Below are 12,004 nucleotides of genomic sequence, written 5' to 3'. Positions count from 1 at the left end.
TACTGGCTATAAGCTGTGGTAAGGGTGCCTTGTTACTGGCTATAAGCTGTGGTAAGGGTGCCTTGTTACTGGCTATAAGCTGTGGTAAGGGTGCCTTGTTACTGGCTATAAGCTGTGGTAAGGGTGCCTTGTTATTGGCTATAAGCTGTGGTAAGGGTGCCTTGTTACTGGCTATACGCTGTGGTAAGGGTGCCTTGTTACTGGCTATAAGCTGTGGTAAGGGTGCCTTGTTACTGGCTATAAGCTGTGGTAAGGGTGCCTTGTTACTGGCTATAAGCTGTGGTAAGGGTGCCTTGTTACTGGCTATAAGTTGTGGTAAGGGTGCCTTGTTACTGGCTATAAGCTGTGGTAAGGGAGGTATGACTGCCTTGTTACTGGCTATAAGCTGTGGTAAGGGAGGTATGACTGCCTTGTTACTGGCTATAAGCTGTGGTAAGGGAGGTATGACTGCCTTGTTACTGGCTATAAGCTGTGGTAAGGGAGGTATGACTGCCTTGTTACTGGCTATAAGCTGTGGTAAGGGAGGTATGACTGCCTTGTTACTGGCTATAAGCTGTGGTAAGGGAGGTATGACTGCCTTGTTACTGGCTATAAGCTGTGGTAAGGGTGCCTTGTTACTGGCTATAAGCTATGGTAAGGGTGCCTTGTTACTGGCTATAAGCTGTGGTAAGGGTGCCTTGTTACTGGCTATAAGCTGTGGTAAGGGTGCCTTGTTACTGGCTATAAGCTGTGGTAAGGGTGCCTTGTTACTGGCTATAAGCTGTGGTAAGGGTGCCTTGTTACTGGCTATAAGCTGTGGTAAGGGTGCCTTGTTACTGGCTATAAGCTGTGGTAAGGGTGCCTTGTTACTGGCTATAAGCTGTGGTAAGGGTGCCTTGTTACTGGCTATAAGCTGTGGTAAGGGTGCCTTGTTACTGGCTATAAGCTGTGGTAAGGGTGCCTTGTTACTGGCTATAAGCTGTGGTAAGGGTGCCTTGTTACTGGCTATAAGCTGTGGTAAGGGTGCCTTGTTACTGGCTATAAGCTGTGGTAAGGGTGCCTTGTTACTGGCTATAAGCTGTGGTAAGGGTGCCTTGTTACTGGCTATAAGCTGTGGTAAGGGTTCCTTGTTATTGGCTATAAGCTGTGGTAAGGGTGCCTTGTTACTGGCTATAAGCTGTGGTAAGGGTTCCTTGTTATTGGCTATAAGCTGTGGTAAGGGTGCCTTGTTATTGGCTATAAGCTGTGGTAAGGGTGCCTTGTTACTGGCTATAAGCTGTGGTAAGGGTTCCTTGTTATTGGCTATAAGCTGTGGTAAGGGTTCCTTGTTATTGGCTATAAGCTGTGGTAAGGGTGCCTTGTTACTGGCTATAAGCTGTGGTAAGGGTTCCTTGTTATTGGCTATAAGCTGTGGTAAGGGTGCCTTGTTATTGGCTATAAGCTGTGGTAAGGGTGCCTTGTTACTGGCTATAAGCTGTGGTAAGGGTTCCTTGTTATTGGCTATAAGCTGTGGTAAGGGTGCCTTGTTACTGGCTATAAGCTGTGGTAAGGGTTCCTTGTTATTGGCTATAAGCTGTGGTAAGGGTGCCTTGTTACTGGCTATAAGCTGTGGTAAGGGTGCCTTGTTACTGGCTATAAGCTGTGGTAAGGGTGCCTTGTTATTGGCTATAAGCTGTGGTAAGGGTGCCTTGTTACTGGCTATAAACTGTGGTAAGGGTGCCTTGTTACTGGCTATAAGCTGTGGTAAGGGTGCCTTGTTACTGGCTATAAACTGTGGTAAGGGTGCCTTGTTACTGGCTATAAGCTGTGGTAAGGGTGCCTTGTTACTGGCTATAAGCTGTGGTAAGGGTGCCTTGTTACTGGCTATAAGCTGTGGTAAGGGTGCCTTGTTACTGGCTATAAGCTGTGGTATGGGTGCCTTGTTACTGGCTATAAGCTGTGGTAAGGGTGCCTTGTTACTGGCTATAAGCTGTGGTAAGGGTGCCTTGTTACTGGCTATAAGCTGTGGTAGGTGCCTTGTTACTGGCTATAAGCTGTGGTAAGGGTGCCTTGTTACTGGCTATAAGCTGTGGTAAGGGTGCCTTGTTATTGGCTATAAGCTGTGTAAGGGTGCCTTGTTACTGGCTATAAGCTGTGGTAAGGGTGCCTTGTTACTGGCTATAAGCTGTGTTGCCTTGTTACTGGCTATAAGCTGTGGTAAGGGTGCCTTGTTACTGGCTATAAGCTGTGGTAAGGGTGCCTTGTTACTGGCTATAAGCTGTGGTAAGGGTGCCTTGTTACTGGCTATACTGTGTAAGGGTGCCTTGTTACTGGCTATAAGCTGTGGTAAGGGTGCCTTGTTACTGGCTATACGCTGTGGTAAGGGTGCCTTGTTACTGGCTATACGCTGTGGTAAGGGTGCCTTGTTACTGGCTATACGCTGTGGTAAGGGTGCCTTGTTACTGGCTATACCTGTGGTAAGGGTGCCTTGTTACTGGCTATACGCTGTGGTAAGGGTGCCTTGTTACTGGCTATACGCTGTGGTAAGGGTGCCTTGTTACTGGCTATACGCTGTGGTAAGGGTGCCTTGTTACTGGCTATACGCTGTGGTAAGGGTGCCTTGTTACTGGCTATACGCTGTGGTAAGGGTGCCTTGTTACTGGCTATACGCTGTGGTAAGGGTGCCTTGTTACTGGCTATAAAGGGTGCCTTGTTACTGGCTGCTGTGGTAAGGGTGCCTTGTTACTGGCTATAAGCTGTGGTAAGGGTGCCTTGTTACTGGCTATAAGCTGTGGTAAGGGTGCCTTGTTACTGGCTATAAGCTGTGGTAAGGGTGCCTTGTTACTGGCTATAAGCTGTGGTAAGGGTGCCTTGTTACTGGCTATAAGCTGTGGTAAGGGTGCCTTGTTACTGGCTATAAGCTGTGGTAAGGGTGCCTTGTTACTGGCTATAAGCTGTGGTAAGGGTGCCTTGTTACTGGCTATAAGCTGTGGTAAGGGTGCCTTGTTACTGGCTATAAGCTGTGGTAAGGGTGCCTTGTTACTGGCTATAAGCTGTGGTAAGGGTGCCTTGTTACTGGCTATAAGCTGTGGTAAGGGTGCCTTGTTACTGGCTATAAGCTGTGGTAAGGGTGCCTTGTTACTGGCTATAAGCTGTGGTAAGGGTGCCTTGTTACTGGCTATAAGCTTGTTACTGGCTATAAGCTGTGGTAAGGGTGCCTTGTTACTGGCTATAAGCTGTGGTAAGGGTGCCTTGTTACTGGCTATAAGCTGTGGTAAGGGTGCCTTGTTACTGGCTATAAGGTGGTAAGGGTGCCTTGTTATGGCTATAAGCTGTGGTAAGGGTGCCTTGTTACTGGCTATAAGCTGTGGTAAGGGTGCCTTGTTACTGGCTATAAGCTGTGGTAAGGGTGCCTTGTTACTGGCTATAAGCTGTGGTAAGGGTGCTGTGGTAAGGGTGCCTTGTTACTGGCTATAAGCTGTGGTAAGGGTGCCTTGTTACTGGCTATAAGCTGTGGTAAGGGTGCCTTGTTACTGGCTATAAGCTGTGGTAAGGGTGCCTTGTTACTGGCTATAAGCTGTGGTAAGGGTGCCTTGTTACTGGCTATAAGCTGTGGTAAGGGTGCCTTGTTACTGGCTATAAGCTGTGGTAAGGGTGCCTTGTTACTGGCTATAAGCTGTGGTAAGGGTGCCTTGTTACTGGCTATAAGCTGTGGTAAGGGTGCCTTGTTACTGGCTATAAGCTGTGGTATGCCTTGTTACTGGCTAGCTGTGGTAAGGGTGCCTTGTTACTGGCTAATAGCTGTGGTAAGGGTGCCTTGTTACTGGCTATAAGCTGTGGTAAGGGTGCCTTGTTACTGGCTATAAGCTGTGGTAAGGGTGCCTTGTTACTGGCTATAAGCTGTGGTAAGGGTGCCTTGTTACTGGCTATAAGCTGTGGTAAGGGTGCCTTGTTACTGGCTATAAGCTGTGGTAAGGGTGCCTTGTTACTGGCTATAAGCTGTGGTAAGGGTGCCTTGTTATTGGCTATAAGCTGTGGTAAGGGTGCCTTGTTACTGGCTATAAGCTGTGGTAAGGGTGCCTTGTTACTGGCTATAAGCTGTGGTAAGGGTGCCTTGTTACTGGCTATAAGCTGTGGTAAGGGTGCCTTGTTATTGGCTATAAGCTGTGGTAAGGGTGCCTTGTTACTGGCTATAAGCTGTGGTAAGGGTGCCTTGTTACTGGCTATAAGCTGTGGTAAGGGTGCCTTGTTACTGGCTATAAGCTGTGGTAAGGGTGCCTTGTTACTGGCTATAAGCTGTGGTATGACTGCCTTGTTACTGGCTATAAGCTGTGGTAAGGGTGCATTGTTACTGGCTATAAGCTGTGGTAAGGGTGCCTTGTTACTGGCTATAAGCTGTGGTATGACTGCCTTGTTACTGGCTATAAGCTGTGGTAAGGGTGCCTTGTTACTGGCTATAAGCTGTGGTAAGGGTGCCTTGTTACTGGCTATAAGCTGTGGTAAGGGTGCCTTGTTACTGGCTATAAGCTGTGGTAAGGGTGCCTTGTTACTGGCTATAAGCTGTGGTAAGGGTGCCTTGTTACTGGCTATAAGCTGTGGTAAGGGTGCCTTGTTACTGGCTATAAGCTGTGGTAAGGGTGCCTTGTTACTGGCTATAAGCTGTGGTAAGGGTGTCTTGTTACTGGCTATAAGCTGTGGTAAGGGTGCCTTGTTACTGGCTATAAGCTGTGGTAAGGGTGCCTTGTTACTGGCTATAAGCTGTGGTAAGGGTGCATTGGGCAGGCTGGGCCAGATCCCAGTTACAAGCGTTATTGTTGTTTTGTATTGAACTCTGAGTGACTCTTTAAGGAACATCTGTGTTCTGGACAGTCAGACGACACCATCATTGGCTGTATGTTTATGAGCGCCACAATGTGTATTAAAGACATTAAATATTAATTAAATTCGGATGACCTGGATATAAACTGGTTCATCTGCATAAACAACTCTTATACCGTTCGACACACCAACAGTTTATTCTGTTTCCTAATATAATAAGGCCATTTACAGCTAGTGAGAATCTATCACGACCCCCCCCCCCATCCCAGGCCCTGTAACAACACTAGCTAGAACCCCCCACACACACACACACATCCCAGATCCTGTAACAACACTAGCTAGAACCCGCAAATCCCAGACCCTGTAACAACACTAGCTAGAACCCCCATACACACACACACACACACACACACATCCCAGATCCTGTAACAACACTAGCTAGAACCCGCAGAACCCTCCTCCCCCCACATCCCAGACCCTGTAACAACACTAGCTAGAACCCCCCCACATCCCAGACCCTGTAACAACACTAGCTAGAACCCGCAAATCCCAGACCCTGTAACAACACTAGGTAGAACCCCCCCCATACACACACACACACACATCCCAGATCCTGTAACAACACTAGCTAGAACCCCCAAATCCCAGACCCTGTAACAACACTAGCTCCCAGAACCCCCCCCATCCCAGACCCTGTAACAACACTAGCTAGAACCCCCCATCCCAGATCCTGTAACCCTCCCAGACCCTGTAACAACACTAGCTAGAACCCCCCCCCCACATCCCAGACCCTGTAACAACACTAGCTAGAACCCCCACATCCCAGACCCATCCCAGACCCTGTATAAACACTAGCTAGAACCCCCACATCCCAGACCCTGTAACAACACTAGCTAGAACCCCCACATCCCAGACCCTGTAACAACACTAGCTAGCCCCCACATCCCAGAACCCCCCCCACATCCCAGACCATCCCAGACCCTGTAACAACACTAGCAGCACCCCCCTGTACATCCCAGACCCTGTATCCCAAACACTAGCTAGAACCCCCACATCCCAGACCCTGTAACAACACTAGCTAGAACCCCCACATCCCAGACCCTGTAACAACACTAGCTAGAACCCCCCACATCCCAGACCCTGTAACAACACTAGCTAGAACCCCCTACATCCCAGACCCTGTACATCCCAGACCCTGTATAAACACTAGCTAGAACCCCCACACATCCCAGACCCTGTAACAACACTAGCAGCACCCCAGACCCTGTACATCCCAGACCCTGTATCAACACTCTAGACCCTGTAACAACACTAGAACCCCCTACATCCCAGACCCTGTATCAACACTAGCTAGAACCCCCTACATCCCAGACCCTGTAACTGACCCTGTAACAACACTAGCAGCACCCCTCATCCCAGACCCTGTAACAACACTAGCAGCACCCCCCATAATAAACCTTCTCCATCTCAGTCAGCAGTAAATGGACTTTAAGCTAAGTCCTCCCAATGTTTAATGTACTTGGTGAAATGAGCTTACATGCCTGTGATATTTACTTAAGCAATTGATTTTCTCATTCTGATAATGATGGTCATCTCAGCAGATGGTGGTGGTGGGTGGGGGGGTCTATGAGGGGGAGAGCAAGTTTGGGAGGGGGTACAGAGGGGGAGAGGATGTTTGGGGGGGGTATGGAGGGGGGAGAGGAAGTTTGGGAGGGGGTACGGAAGGGGCTCTTTGAAGGGGCAGAGGACATTTGAGAGGGGGGTACGGAGGAGGTAATCCCCTTTGGCCTGTGGCTTGACACCTGCTATCCCCCCACACCTCATCCCCATCCCTACCCGACTCCAAACCCTAAACGACTCCCTACCCTACACTACTCCCTACCCTACCCTACTCCCTACCCTACACTACTCCCTACCCTACCCTACTCCCTACCCTACCCTACTCCCTACCCTACACTACTCCCTACCCTACCCTACCCTACACTCCCCCTACCCTACACTACTCCCTACCCTACACTACTCCCTACCCTACACTACTCCCTACCCTACCCTACCCCTACCCTACACTACCCTCCCTACCCTAAATGACTCCAAACCCTACACTACTCCCTACCCTACCCTACATTACTCCCTACCCTACCCTACTCCCTACCCTACACTACTCCCTACCCTACACTACTCCCTACCCTACACTACTCCCTACCCTAAATGACTCCAAACCCTACACTACCCCCCCTACCCTACATTACCCTACACCCCCTACCCTACACTACTCCCTACCCTACACTACTCCCTACCCTACACTACTCCCTACCCTACACTACTCCCTGCCCTACACTACTCCCTACCCTAAACTACTCCCTACCCTAAACAACTCCCTACCCTACACTACTCCCTACCCTACACTACTCCCTACCCTAAACGACTCCCTACCCTACACTACTCCCTACCCTAAACTACTCCCCCTACCCTAAACTACTCCCTACCCTAAACTACTCCCTACCCTACTACCTACCCTACACTACTCCATACCCTACACTACTCCCTACCCTAAACTACTCCCTACCCCTACACTAAATGACTCCCTACCTACTACACTACTCCCTACCCTAAACGACTCCCTACCCTAAACAACTCCCTACCCTAAACTACTTCCTACCCTACACTACTCCCTACCCTACACAACTCCCTACCCTACACTACTCCCTACACAACTCCCTACCCTAAACTACTCCCTACCCTACTCCCTACCCTAAACGACTCCCTACCCTACTCCCTACCCTAAACGACTCCCTACCCTATCCCTCCCTGTATCCCCCATCCCTCTCTTCTAGTCCCCTAACTAACCAACTCCAACCCCCCGGATCTCCTAAACGTGCCCCCCTTCAGCTTTTGTCTTCAGCCGTGTGTCGTGTGGTCGAGGCATGACTGATTCTTTAATCCACAAGTGGCCGTGTCAGCAATCAGGAGATGAGTGGCATGGGGGTGGGGGTGAGGGAGGTGAGTAGGGAGGTGGGGGTCAGGGAGGGTGGGGGTGTGGGGTGTGTGGGGGGGGGGGGTGAGGGAGGTGATTAGTGAGGTGGGGGTCAGGGAGGGTGGGGTGGGGGGGGGTCGAGGGAGGTGATTAGTGAGGGGGGGTCAGGGAGGGTGGGGTGGGGTGGGGTGGGGGTGAGGGGGGTGAGTAGTGAGGTGGGGGTCAGGGAGGGTGGGGGTGGGTGGGGGCTGAGGGAGGTGATTAGGGAGGTGGGGGTCAGGGAGGGTGGGGTGGGGTGTGTGGGGGGGGGTGAGGGAGGTGATTAGTGAGGTGGGGGTCAGGGAGGGTGGGGTGGGGTGGGGGTGAGGGAGGTGAGTAGTGAGGTGGGGGTCAGGGAGGGTGGGGGTGGGTGGGGCTGAGGGAGGTGATTAGGGAGGTGGGGGACAGGGAGGGTGGGGTGGGGTGTGTGGGGGGGGGGTGAGGGAGGTGATTAGTGAGGTGGGGGTCAGGGAGGGTGGGGTGGGGTGGGGGTGAGGGAGGTGATTAGGAGGTGGGGGTCAGGGAGGGTGGGGGTGGGTGGGGGCTGAGGGAGGTGATTAGGGAGGTGGGGGTCAGGGAGGGTGGGGGGTGGGGAGGTGAAACAAAAACAATACCCATTGATAATGCTCATTCATTTCCTTTCCCTCAGAGAACTGCAACATATAACAAAACACAATTACCAGTTAGATCAGATCTATAATCATTTACATATGTCACGAGCAACTTCGTTAACATTTCTCAGATTACCATGTACAGTTATGAACAATAACACGAAAATAAGGGTAATTTCCTCCTGATCTCCCGGCATTAACACTAATCTGCTTGTGTACTCCATATTTCCAGAAGGAACGAGCCTAATCTAGATTGTAATCTAATCCTGGGTGTATGGTGGGTGGTGGATGAAGAAGGGCTTTGATTCGCAGCCCCGAGACCAGGTTATAGGGAGGTGAACGGGGTGTAAACGCAATCAAATGACCAAACACTAGTACTCATTTTTATTGATCATTACTATTATTTTCAATGAAGTGTAAACGCTTTTCTTCCGCTGAAGGAGAGGAGGACCAAAATGCAGCGTGGTTAGTGTTCAACATCTTTAATATAGATGATAAACGAGAACACTACAAAATACAAAACAACAAATGTGGAAAACCGAAACAGTCCTATCTGGTGCAATGACACAAAGACAGATGACAATCACCCACAAAATACCCAAAGAACATGGCTGCCTAAATATGGTTCCCAATCAGAGACAACGACAGACAGCTAGCTGCCTCTAATTGAGAACCAATCTAGGCAACCATAGACATACAAAACTACCTAGAAAGGAAACCGCCCCATCAACATACAAAAACCCCTAGACCACGTAAACACTGAAATCCCCCATGTCACACCCTGACCTAACCAAAATAATAAAGAAAACTAAGGCCAAGGCGTGACAGTAAGAAATGTTCATTTTTTACTAGGCAAGTCAGTTAAGAACAAATTCCTATTTTCAATGACGGCCTAGGAACAGTGGGTTAACTGCCTTGTTCAGGGGAACAGTGGGTTAACTGCCATGTTCAGGGGCAGAACGACAGATTTTTACCTCATCAGCTCGGGGATTCGATCTTGCAACCTTCCGGTAATTAGTCCAACTTTGCTAGTCCAACGCTCTAACCACTAGGCTACCTGCTGGTTACTAGTCCAACACTCTAACCACTAGGCTACCTGCTGGTTACTAGTCCAACACTCTAACCACTAGGCTACCTGCTGGTTACTAGTCCAACGCTCTAACCACTAGGCTACCTGCTGGTTACTAGTCCAACACTCTAACCACTAGGCTACCTGCTGGTTACTAGTCCAACGCTCTAACCACTAGGCTACCTGCTGGTTACTAGTCCAACACTCTAACCACTAGGCTACCTGCTGGTTACTAGTCCAACGCTCTAACCACTAGGCTACCTGCTGGTTACTAGTCCAACGCTCTAACCACTAGGCTACCTGCTGGTTACCAACGCTCTAAATACTAGGCTACCTGCTGGTTACTAGTCCAACGCTCTAACCACTAGGCTACCTGCTGGTTACTAGTCCAACACTTTAACCACTAGGCTACCTGCTGGTTACTAGTCCAACGCTCTAACCACTAGGCTACCTGCTGGTTACTAGTCCAACTCTCTAACCACTAGGCTACCTGCTGGTTACTAGTCCAACGCTCTAACCACTAGGCTACCTGCTGGTTACTAGTCCAACACTCTAACCACTAGGTTACCTGCTGGTTACTAGTCCAACACTCTAACCACTAGTCTACCTGCTGGTTACTAGTCCAACACTCTAACCACTAGGCTACCTGCTGGTTACTAGTCCAGCACTCTAACCACTAGGCTACCTGCTGGTTACTAGTCCAACGCTCTAACTACTAGGCTACCTGCTGGTTACTAGTCCAACGCTCTAACCACTAGGCTACCTGCTGGTTACTAGTCCAACACTCTAACCACTAGTCTACCTGCTGGTTACTAGTCCAACACTCTAACCACTAGGCTACCTGCTGGTTACTAGTCCAACACTCTAACCACTAGGCTACCTGCTGGTTACTAGTCCAACGCTCTAACTACTAGGCTACCTGCTGGTTACTAGTCCAACACTCTAACCACTAGGCTACCTGCTGGTTACTAGTCCAACACTCTAACCACTAGGCTACCTGCTGGTTACTAACTCTCTAACCACTAGGCTACCTGCTGGTTACTAGTCCAACACTCTAACCACTAGGTTACCTGCTGGTTACTAGTCCAACACTCTAACCACTAGTCTACCTGCTGGTTACTAGTCCAACACTCTAACCACTAGGCTACCTGCTGGTTACTAGTCCAGCACTCTAACCACTAGGCTACCTGCTGGTTACTAGTCCAACACTCTAACCACTAGGCTACCTGCTGGTTACTCGTCCAACTCTCTAACCACTAGGCTACCTGCTGGTTACTAGTCCAACGCTCTAACCACTAGGCTACCTGCTGGTTAACCAACGCTCTAACCACTAGGCTACCTGCTGGTTACTAGTCCAACGCTCTAACCACTAGGCTACCTGCTGGTTACTAGTCCAACGCTCTAACCACTAGGCTACCTGCTGGTTACTAGTCCAACGCTCTAACCACTAGGCTACCTGCTGGTTACTAGTCCAAACACAGGGAAATGTGTCTGGCTAAAACACAGGGAAATGTGTCTGGCTAAAACACAGAGAAATGTGTCTGGCTAAAACACAGAGAAATGTGTCTGGCTAAAACACAGAGAAATGTGTCTGGCTAAAACACAGGGAAACCTGGCACATACAGTATATAGTGTACATCCCAAGACACACATGGACAATACTTGACTTATTGTAACGATTCTCGTCCTCCTCTTCTGAGGAGGAGTAGTAAGAAGGATCGGAGGACCAATGCACAGCGTGGTAAGTGTCCATATTGTATTTATTATATGATCACAAAACGAAAACAAAACGAAACAGTCTTGAACGGTGAAATACAAACCACAGAACAGAAAATAAACACCACGAAACCCAGGTGGAAACAGGCTACCTAAGTATGATTCTCAATCAGAGACAACTAACGACACCTGCCTCTGATTGAGAACCATACCAGGCCAAACTAAAAAAAACAACATAGAAAAACGAACATAGACAACTCACCCAACTCACGCCCTGACCATACTAAAACAAAGACCTAAATAAAAGAACTAAGGTCAGAACGTGACACTTACAAACCACAGGACACACGGACAACACTTGACCTACAAACCACAGGACACACATGGACAACACTTGACTTACAAACCACAGGACACACACGGACAACACTTGACTTACAAACCACAGGACACACATGGACAACACTTGACTTACAAACCACAGGACACACACGGACAACACTTGACTTACAAACCACAGGACACACATGGACAACACTTGACTTACAAACCACAGGACACACATGGACAACACTTGACTTACAAACCACAGGACACACATGGACAACACTTGACTTACAAACCACAGGACACACCGACAACACTTGACTTACAAACCACAGGACACACATGGACAACACTTGACTTACAAACCACAGGACACACCGACAACACTTGACTTACAAACCACAGGACACACATGGACAACACTTGACTTACAAACCACAGGACACACATGGACAACACTTGACCTACAAACCACAGGACACACATGGACAA

The sequence above is a fragment of the Oncorhynchus tshawytscha genome, unplaced genomic scaffold (assembly GCF_018296145.1).
Source record: "Oncorhynchus tshawytscha isolate Ot180627B unplaced genomic scaffold, Otsh_v2.0 Un_contig_4866_pilon_pilon, whole genome shotgun sequence".
Taxonomy (NCBI): Eukaryota; Metazoa; Chordata; class Actinopteri; order Salmoniformes; family Salmonidae; genus Oncorhynchus; species Oncorhynchus tshawytscha.
Note: the sequence above shows the minus strand (reverse complement) of the source record.